Source organism: Ovis aries, chromosome 7 (assembly GCF_016772045.2).
Source record: "Ovis aries strain OAR_USU_Benz2616 breed Rambouillet chromosome 7, ARS-UI_Ramb_v3.0, whole genome shotgun sequence".
In the NCBI taxonomy this organism is placed as follows: Eukaryota; Metazoa; Chordata; class Mammalia; order Artiodactyla; family Bovidae; genus Ovis; species Ovis aries.
The window spans coordinates 71,316,135-71,324,658 of NC_056060.1; the positions used below are offsets into that span (position 1 = coordinate 71,316,135).

Below are 8,524 nucleotides of genomic sequence, written 5' to 3' on the forward strand. Positions count from 1 at the left end.
TCTTTTCCAGTGAGTCAACTCTTCACACAAGGTGGCCAAAGTATTGGAGTTTCAGCCTCAACATCAGTCCTTCCAGTGAACACCCAGGACTGGTCTCCTTTAGGATGGACTGGTTGGATCTCCTTGCAGTCCAAGGGACTCGCAAGAGTCTTTTCCAGCACCATAGTTTAAAAGCATCAGTTCTTCAGCACTCAGCTTTCTTCACAGTCCAACTCTCACATCCATATATGACCACTGGAAAAACCATAGCCTTGACTAGACAGACCTTTGTTGGCAAAGTGATATCTCTGCTTTTTAATATGCTGTCTAGGTTGGTCATAACTTTCCTTCCAAAGACACCCAATTTTAGAGAAATTTTAAAAGGAACAAATTCCTTTCTGCTGGGGTTCCTTTTAAAGTTAACAGGGTTGGGGGCCCTCCCAAACTTTTTCTTAGAGCTTTCATTGTATCTAAGAGAATGTATCTGCATCCAAAATGAATTCTAGAAGGAAAAGAACAGAAAGGAAGTAGAAGTTTGCCAGGCGCTCAGGATGGAAGTGCTTAAATGCAGTTCTATTTGCTATGCTCTGTGTGTCTATGGACCGTGGGGATCAGCTTTACCCATTGAAAGATTATGATGGTTGATTGTTCCCTGATGCTGGCTTTTGCTATGATGGGAGGTGTCCTCTGAGGTTGCACCTGTTGCCTTCATTCATCTTGTCTTTTTCTCTCTGTGCCTCATACTAAGTCACTTCAGTTGTGTCTGACTCTTTGTGACACTATGGACCGTAGCCCACCAGGCTCCTCTGTCCATGAGATTTCCCAGGCAAGAATACTGGATTGAGTTGCCATGCCCTCCTCCAGGGGATCTGCCCGACCCGGAGATTGAACCCACATCTGTTACATCGCCCTCATTGGGCGTGTTCTTTTCCACCAGCACCACCTGGTAAACATGGTTTGGTCTTTCTTCAAACTCTGTTTCTCTGCGCCTTTCTTCTGACTCCACACTCTAGATCCTAACTGGAAGGCACTCCCCCCACCTGTGGGGAGGGATTGTGTCTTGGCTTTGGAGGAAGAAGTTGGTAAAATAATTCTGTCTTTTCGATGCTCAGGTCTCCCCACTATCCTAATATCATTGGTTGGGAAAAAGCACTTCAGGGTCTGGAAAGAGATTGTTGCCTTAAGTATTAGTTGCTCAGTCATGTCCAACTCTTTGCAATCCTGTGGACTGTAGCCCACCAGGTTTCTCTATCCATGGGATTCTCCAGTCAAGAATACTAGAGTGGGTTGCCATGCCCTTAGAGGAAGTGAAAAGAAAAACTGGTTAGAAATAAGTGTCTATTTTCTACCAATGAGAGCACCCCTGTGCTTAGGCATCATTTTCCAACAAAAATGGTTTATGCACAAAGTGCCTATACTGCTATTACTCAGGGAGGGTTGGTCCAAGGCCTTCTCGAGAGAAGAGCCAGGAAGAGATTATGAAATCCAAAATGTAATTTCTTTCATGAAATGGTGCCCAGTTCTACAGACTTGCATTACTATAGACTACCAAAGGTTATTTACTTGAAGCCTACTAAGAACCATTAAGCACTACTAAGCTTCTGAACTACATTTCTTCATAGTATAAAATATAATGCAATGTGAAATACTTACATATTAAATTATAAAATAAAGATGCATGAGAAATAGGTATTATATATAGTATAGTATAAACTCATGTGTTCAAGTTTATAATGTTTTTACAAAGTGAATGAAAAATTCTTGTTTATTCCTCTAATTTTTTTAAATCATTACTGAGTTTTGCATTTTTTCTTCTCAAAAGGGGGAACAGGCAGAGGGTCTGTGAGGACTTCTGCCAGGTCTAAGTTGGCCATAGTCAAAAAAGTTTGAGGGTGCCATCCAGAGAAAGGACACTGCAATTAATTTCCCCCAGCTTCCTCTTTTTTCCTTAGAGTGGTTTGAGAATTAATGGTTGGACAATGAAGCATTTCTGCATCCCCACACAGGAAATGGTAGAGAAGTTCTAAGTGCGATGGTGTAAACATATTATCATCTGAGACAGAAATAGTTGCCTTGTCCACCCAAAGGTACTGTGAGCATATGGGTTGGTTTTCTTTTCATCTCCATTTACTATCTGCAGTTTCCCTTTAATAAAAGAACAGAGAAAAGAAAACTAATCCAGCAGTTTAGGCTTCTCGTCTATTATAAGGAGAAGAAAAATTCAAAGAAAAAAATCAGTGGAATATTTTACTTGCAAGCTTTTAGAAGATACATATAAACAGAGATCAAAGGAAGGCAGAGACACCAGGAGACATGGTTGATTATATCCTTCCAACAGTGGTAATTGTGCCTCAATTTGCAGGGAAATAGGTTCCCTTTCACAGCCCTGATGATGTGAGCTGTGGCCGAGACTGGAACACATACGGCGCATCCCAGGGCTCCAGCATGGGGGCTTTAGTGGGCTCTGCTGTGTTGTAGTGAGCAGGGCCCTGCCCCCGCACCCAGCACTTCACAGAGTTCCAGGCAGACTTGGTGTCTGTGGCAGGATCTGGGTCTGGGTCCTCCTGGCTTCTCATCAGCCCAGAGGCAGAGCACCCACAGAGAAACACAGACACTCCACTTGCCATTTGCAGTGGCGGTGCTTTGTATCTACATTTTTTTAGTTACAAAATATACATATATTGTACCAGAGTTGGAAAATTCTAAACCATATAAAAAAGAAAATAAATACCATCATAATCCCTGTACTCGAGGGTAACCACTGTTGAAATGCTGGTCCTGCTTCTTTCAGTCCTGTGTGTGCGTGTGTATATGTACATCTTCATGCAGTCAGTCACCCACAAGGATTTCACAGCCCCTCATGTTTCTGATGAGGCTCAAGCCTGCTGCATGTTCTCCAGAAGCCCGAAGGCTTTCCTGGTGTTCTGGAAATTCCAGGAGTCTCATGGCCTCTGGATCACCTCAGATTTCCAAGCATCTGTTTCTACAGCCATTTTAACTGCGTTGTTCTGCATTTCATGGACCTAGATGAATACAAAGTCTTTCTTTGGATTTCCATCCCAAACGTCCGCTCACACAAAGCGTTTATTGTGAAAATGGACTTTACTGAAACTGGCAGGTGGGGCAGAGTTAGAGTTCAGCTTGCAGCCATAGTAGCACCTACAAATGGAGTGCCAGTCATCTTTGTGCCCTGCAGGCAGCCCAACACCACCCTCCCGCACCCCCACCCCCTACCCCCCAGCCCTGTGGGGAATGTCTGACTCTGGGGATCTGGGACTCATATCTTCAGCTCTCTCCTCCACCTTTGGTTCCATACCCCCTTCTCCCCCGCAAGCCAACATAGCCCCCAAAACCTCCTGTTGTTTTGCACCTTTCAACAACAGACCCTCAAGTGCTCTTTCCTAATACAAGGGGTTTGTGAATGAATTTTCTTAAACAAGAACCTTTCTTCTTCCAGTAACTGTTAAAATAACAAAAATCTTAAGATCATACTCTCTATACATCTTTATTCTGCTTTTTTAAATTGACCATTACATTTTTAACACTTTCTCTGTCACTAAACCCTTAATGACACAGTACTTCATTAAACAGACACATTCATTTCACTAGTCTGCTATGGTGGGGCAGTCTTTGCTTTGGGGAAATTTATAAAGCAGAAGTAATGAGCTCAAAGGGGTGTGAATATTCTTAAGGTCTAATACTAATTGCCAGATTGTCCTCCAGAAAGGTTAGGTCAATTTGCATACTCCCCAGCTCTAAAGGAGAGTGTCAAGTAACATGATTCTTTAAATGATTTGCTAATTTGGCACTGGCTGTGTTAGAGATTATTTCAGGGCAGCAAAATGCCTGGTCACTCAGCGCCTCAGAGAGCCTGAGGCATGGAGGGAGTTCTTGGCCTGGCTGGACTCCAGGACCCCAGGGTGGGTCCACAAACCTCTCAGGACCTCTAGTGCCACTGCCTCACCCAGGCGAGGACACCCACTTCCTTGGGTAACCCGAGCAGGCCCTTGCCCCTGCCCCCTTCCCTTGGAGAGGTAACATTCCCTGGGCAGCTCCCTGTCCACCTTGGGTATGCTGCTCTTGGCCAGGCTTCCTAGCCATTCCTCAACAGAGAAGGAAGGCACTGGGCACTCCACCTTCTTCCTGACTCAGGGGGAAACAAGGTCTAGACCCACCAAACTCATTTCTTTCTCCCTCATTGGAGCTTAAACATGATCAAGAGCATCAGCTCCCCCATTGCCCATCCTTCCCATAGAGTGTTTCAAGGGCTCTGCTTTCCCTTCCCCTGAGGTCAGAGGGCTGCCAACAGAGCCTTGGAGCTCATCTTTCCTTCCCATACCCCTTTCTTTCCTTTCTGGAGGTGAGAGAGATCCGGGGAATCTGAGCCCTTCCCCCCTTCACAGTTAGGACAGTGGTTAAGTTGCACTTTTCCCACTTAGCAGAGCACATGTGTACACAGGCAGCCGAGACACTGGCCATCCAGCCTATTTTTAAACAGACTAAAAATACTGACTTACCTCAGAGGACTGTGCTGAAGGGGCTTGTTTAGGGTATCGGATGAACCTTTACAAATATAAAATGCTTTGCGTCACCCTGCTCTTAACGCCCACCATACAGGTTCCTCTGCTGGGAGCCAAGCAGGAAGAGATTTGTAAACTCAGGCTGGCAGAGGGATGGGGGTAATGGGCAGCCTGGGTTTCGTGCTGCTCTGCGTGATTCAGCCTCTCTAGACCCTGGACGACCCTGGGGGCAGACCCTGAATTGCCGGGCTCAGTATAGGGCCCCATAAGTGTTGGTGGTTGGCTAGGACCATGCAGGTGATGGAGGCCAACTGCCAGAGATGCTGTGATCTCTGATACCTCTGTTGCGCCCAGGCATACCCATGTCCCCCTCCTGCCCCAAGTCCTTCCACAGTGTCCCTGGACCCGTCCCCACCTTGGGATATCAGCTGCCCAAGCATAAGGCTTGGCTGTTGCAGGGCGGAGGAAGGTCAAGTGCTCTTCTGTTCCAGGTCAGGCCCTTTGGATTTAACCTTGAGGCAGAGGATCAGCTGCCCTGGCAACCCGCAGCTCCTTTCTGCAGCAATACCTCCTGCAAAGGTAGCTCGGCACGTCCTTGGCTGCTGGCTTCCCGGGGCGATAAAAATAGCTGAGGCCCTGCAGCTGCTGAATGATGAGTTCTGGAAGATGATTGATTCTCACAGCTGAGCCCTGGGGTCAGTGAGCGCTGCACAGGCAGAGGGGCCTGGGGTGAAGGCTGGGCTCGGCCCTGGGCCGCTATAGATAGAGCTGTTGACAGAGGGATCCAGGCTCTCTGCACCTGAGGAGAACACAGTGTTAGCTAATTAAAAGGAACTGCAAAGGGCTCTAGTGGAAGGCAGACCATGCACCATTTTCTTTTAGGTCAGAGTTGACTTTTTTTTGATAAGTGCATCATCTCCACACCTTCATGTGGAACAAGGTTCCCACCAGGGCAGGAGTTATTTCCAGGAAAAGTGATAGGGTGATAAAGCGACAGGAGCCCATCTTCCCCTGAAACAATGCTGAGGAGCTGGCTGGGCTTATGAAACACCCTAGGGACACAGATGTCAGGCAACTCCCTACGGCCTGAAGTCACCCCCTGCCCCTCCCTTAGGTTGCAGCAGGGCTCTGCTCGCCTTGCCAGGGGCCTGGGCCTGGGCCATTGACCTGGGCTGCTCCGGTTCTTCATGGTGATCTAAGGTGAACTGTGCCCATGGAGCTCCTGGCTCCACTCCGCTAACAGAGTAGCTTTGAAGCCGGGTCCCACATCACTGGGCTGCTGGGCTGCTGCACAAGTAAACAGCTGGACGGGTGATGTTGCACAGCTGGACCAGACCTGGACAATTCAGAGATAGGGCCATGTGTGTTTACAGTGCATGCTCTTCAGGCGATCTATAGCTCAGTGTGTTCTGTAAAGCACCAATAATAAGGTTTCAGAGACAGAAGGAGAGAGAGAGAAGAAATTGCTGGAGGAAGGAGAAATGAAGAGGCAAATGTGAAAGAATATGCTTTCCCATGAGGTTATTAAAAAGATGATGAGTTGATGAGGTGGCCAGACACAGAATATCATCCAGATGGCCGCTCCCCAGGAGAAGACGCAGGACTGTAATCGGAGCAGAGGGCTGGGAGGGACCTACTGGTTTCTGTGAAAGAAACTAACAAAAAAAGACTCTGCAGAGAAGCCTGGGTTAGGACCACAGACTGGAAGGAGAAGGGACCCTCTCTTTGTCTTTTATGCCACCTGTTGGGCATCTAGGTGTGTCTTTGTCTCTCTGGAGACACAGGAGTTGGACAAACTCATGCAGTCCCTTCCTCACTGTTCTGTGCTCAGAGGTGGGATTGTGCATGTTAGGTTGCTTCAGTCGTGTTTGACTCTCTGCAACACCATGGGCTGCAGCCCACCAGGCTCCTCCATGGGATTCTCCAGGCAAGGATACTGGGAGTGGGCTGCCATTTCCTCCTCCAGGAGATCTTCCCAACTCAGGAATCGAAACCACATCTCATATCTCCTGTTTTGGCAGGCAGATTCTTCAACCGTAGCACCACCTGGGAAGTGCAGAAAAGAAATTTCAGAACAGTAAGGAAACAACCCCAGGGGCCTTCCCAGGTGGTCTAATTCTTAGGATTTCACCTTCCACTGCAGGGAGTGCTGGTTCGATCCCTGGTTGGGGATCTAAGATCCTATATGCCTCATGCCTGAAAATCCAAAAGTTAAAACAGGAACAATATTGTAACAGATTCAATAAAGACTTTAAAAATGATCCATACCAAAAAACCCAAACAAACAGGAAAACAACTTCACAGGTCACCTCCAGGCCCATTCCTGACATTTGTGGGGGAAAAATGGAGAGTCCTTCTCTGGCAAATCCACCTCTGTCCACACAGTGAGGGTCCTCCACACACACACTTTATGACACCCCAGCCCTAGCTCTGGCTCTCCATCCCACCAAATCACCACCACTTGGCCACTGCCTGGGGCCAGGAGAGTGCACATGGGCTACCCTTTGGAGGTCAGACCTGGGAAGAATGCACAGGCTGAGGCCATTTGGACCTGGAATTTCCAGGTTCCAGTTCCCTAGAACAAGCTTAGAGGTGGCGGGATGGGGTGATGGGTGTCACTGAATCTAGGTGGACACATCCTCTTGGTCACACAGACTTTTTATTGCCTCATGGAAAGTGGTGTGACCCAGGAAGGTGAAAATGGGGCCCTTAAAGGGTAGGGTTGAAGGCAGGAACCCCAGTTGCTCAAGTCTAACTGGTGCTGAGTACATCAAACTGAAGCTGTCCAAAACAGGATGAATTCCCACCAGATCGATTCCTCTCCTTGCATTCTGCCTCAGTGCCATCTTCCTCCCCCAGGGAACCCTGGGAGTCTAACTCCTTCCCCATCTCTGGAGCAGCGTTCAGGTCTAGGAATTCCAGCTCCTCCAGAATCTTCCTTCTCTTTCAGCCCTTGGCTACAACCCAGTGAGAACTCTCACTTGTGCCTGGACTGATTTCCTGGTCTCCTGGCTTGATCTGCTCCCGTCCGATTTCCACACTGCCACCCCAGCAGTTTTTCCCCAGTGTGAGTATGACCTCTCTGCCTTCTGCCCTACTTTAAGCTCTTCAGGAGCTTTCTGTGCCAGAAGGATCAAATCCAAGCTCTTCAACCCAGCATACATATCTCCCTCTAACCCTCCTCTGCCCTCCTCCTCTCTCCCCTAGCCTCCAGCTCTCAAACCTAGCCGGATTCACTCACAGTGAGTACAGTGTACCCTTTCTGACCTCCTTGCCCCTTGCTCATTTTGCTCCTTCTGCCTGCAGTGTCCTTGCTTGGTCAGTGTATACTTTCTTTCTCCCAAATGGTAACCTTTTCAGCGCCCCCTACCATCTCTTTCCACCCCAGGTAAGACTGATCCCCTTATCTGTAACTGAACTGATGCTCAGAGCATAGCAGTTAACACATTTTCTGGTATTTACTTGTTTATGAGTCCTTTCTTTCCTAACTAGCCTGTAAATTCCTGAAGGCAGGGGCTAAATTCTTCTTCTTGACATCCCTATGCTTGGTATGGGAGCATGTGTTGAACTGGAACAGAAAAGCATCCCTGTGATAAGAAATCCTCCTCTTTACCACTGCACCACCTGGGAAGACCTGCTACCACAATCAAATTGTGTGTTGATGTGCATATTTTGCTTCATTTGTACCAGATATCATATAGAACAATTCTGAAACAATAGGCAGGAACTGATCACGAAGTTCAGGCATGAATTCAAGACAGGGATGAGTCCATAAAAGGAGTCTTGCTGAGAACCTTTGGTGCCGCCAGCAGCTGGAAAGGCTCTCGGAGCCTGCAGAAGTTCCAGGGCTGTGGACTTCGTGTCTCAGTTGCCAGGGTCATCTCAGGACAAAGGCCAGGTCAGTTACTTTGGCCACTTGGCTCTGCATCCACTTCCTCCAGTAGGGGCTTCTTCCTCACCCTTGGAAGGAGAGGGAGGGGGAAGGGTAGACAGGTATGAAACCTACTCAGGCGGTCAAGGCCCAG

At 47.9% G+C, this 8,524-nt stretch overlaps 1 long non-coding RNA gene across 1 annotated transcript; it reads right to left on the minus strand.

Annotated features, from left to right (window-relative positions):
• Window positions 1-2,216: 2,216 nt before the first annotated feature.
• Window positions 2,217-7,574, minus strand: LOC132660062 (uncharacterized). The gene is made up of 2 exons (XR_009601251.1): window positions 7,481-7,574; window positions 2,217-6,545 (listed from the first exon to the last, which is right to left on the minus strand). It is a non-coding gene; the product is annotated as an uncharacterized LOC132660062 (long non-coding RNA).
• Window positions 7,575-8,524: the final 950 nt, after the last annotated feature.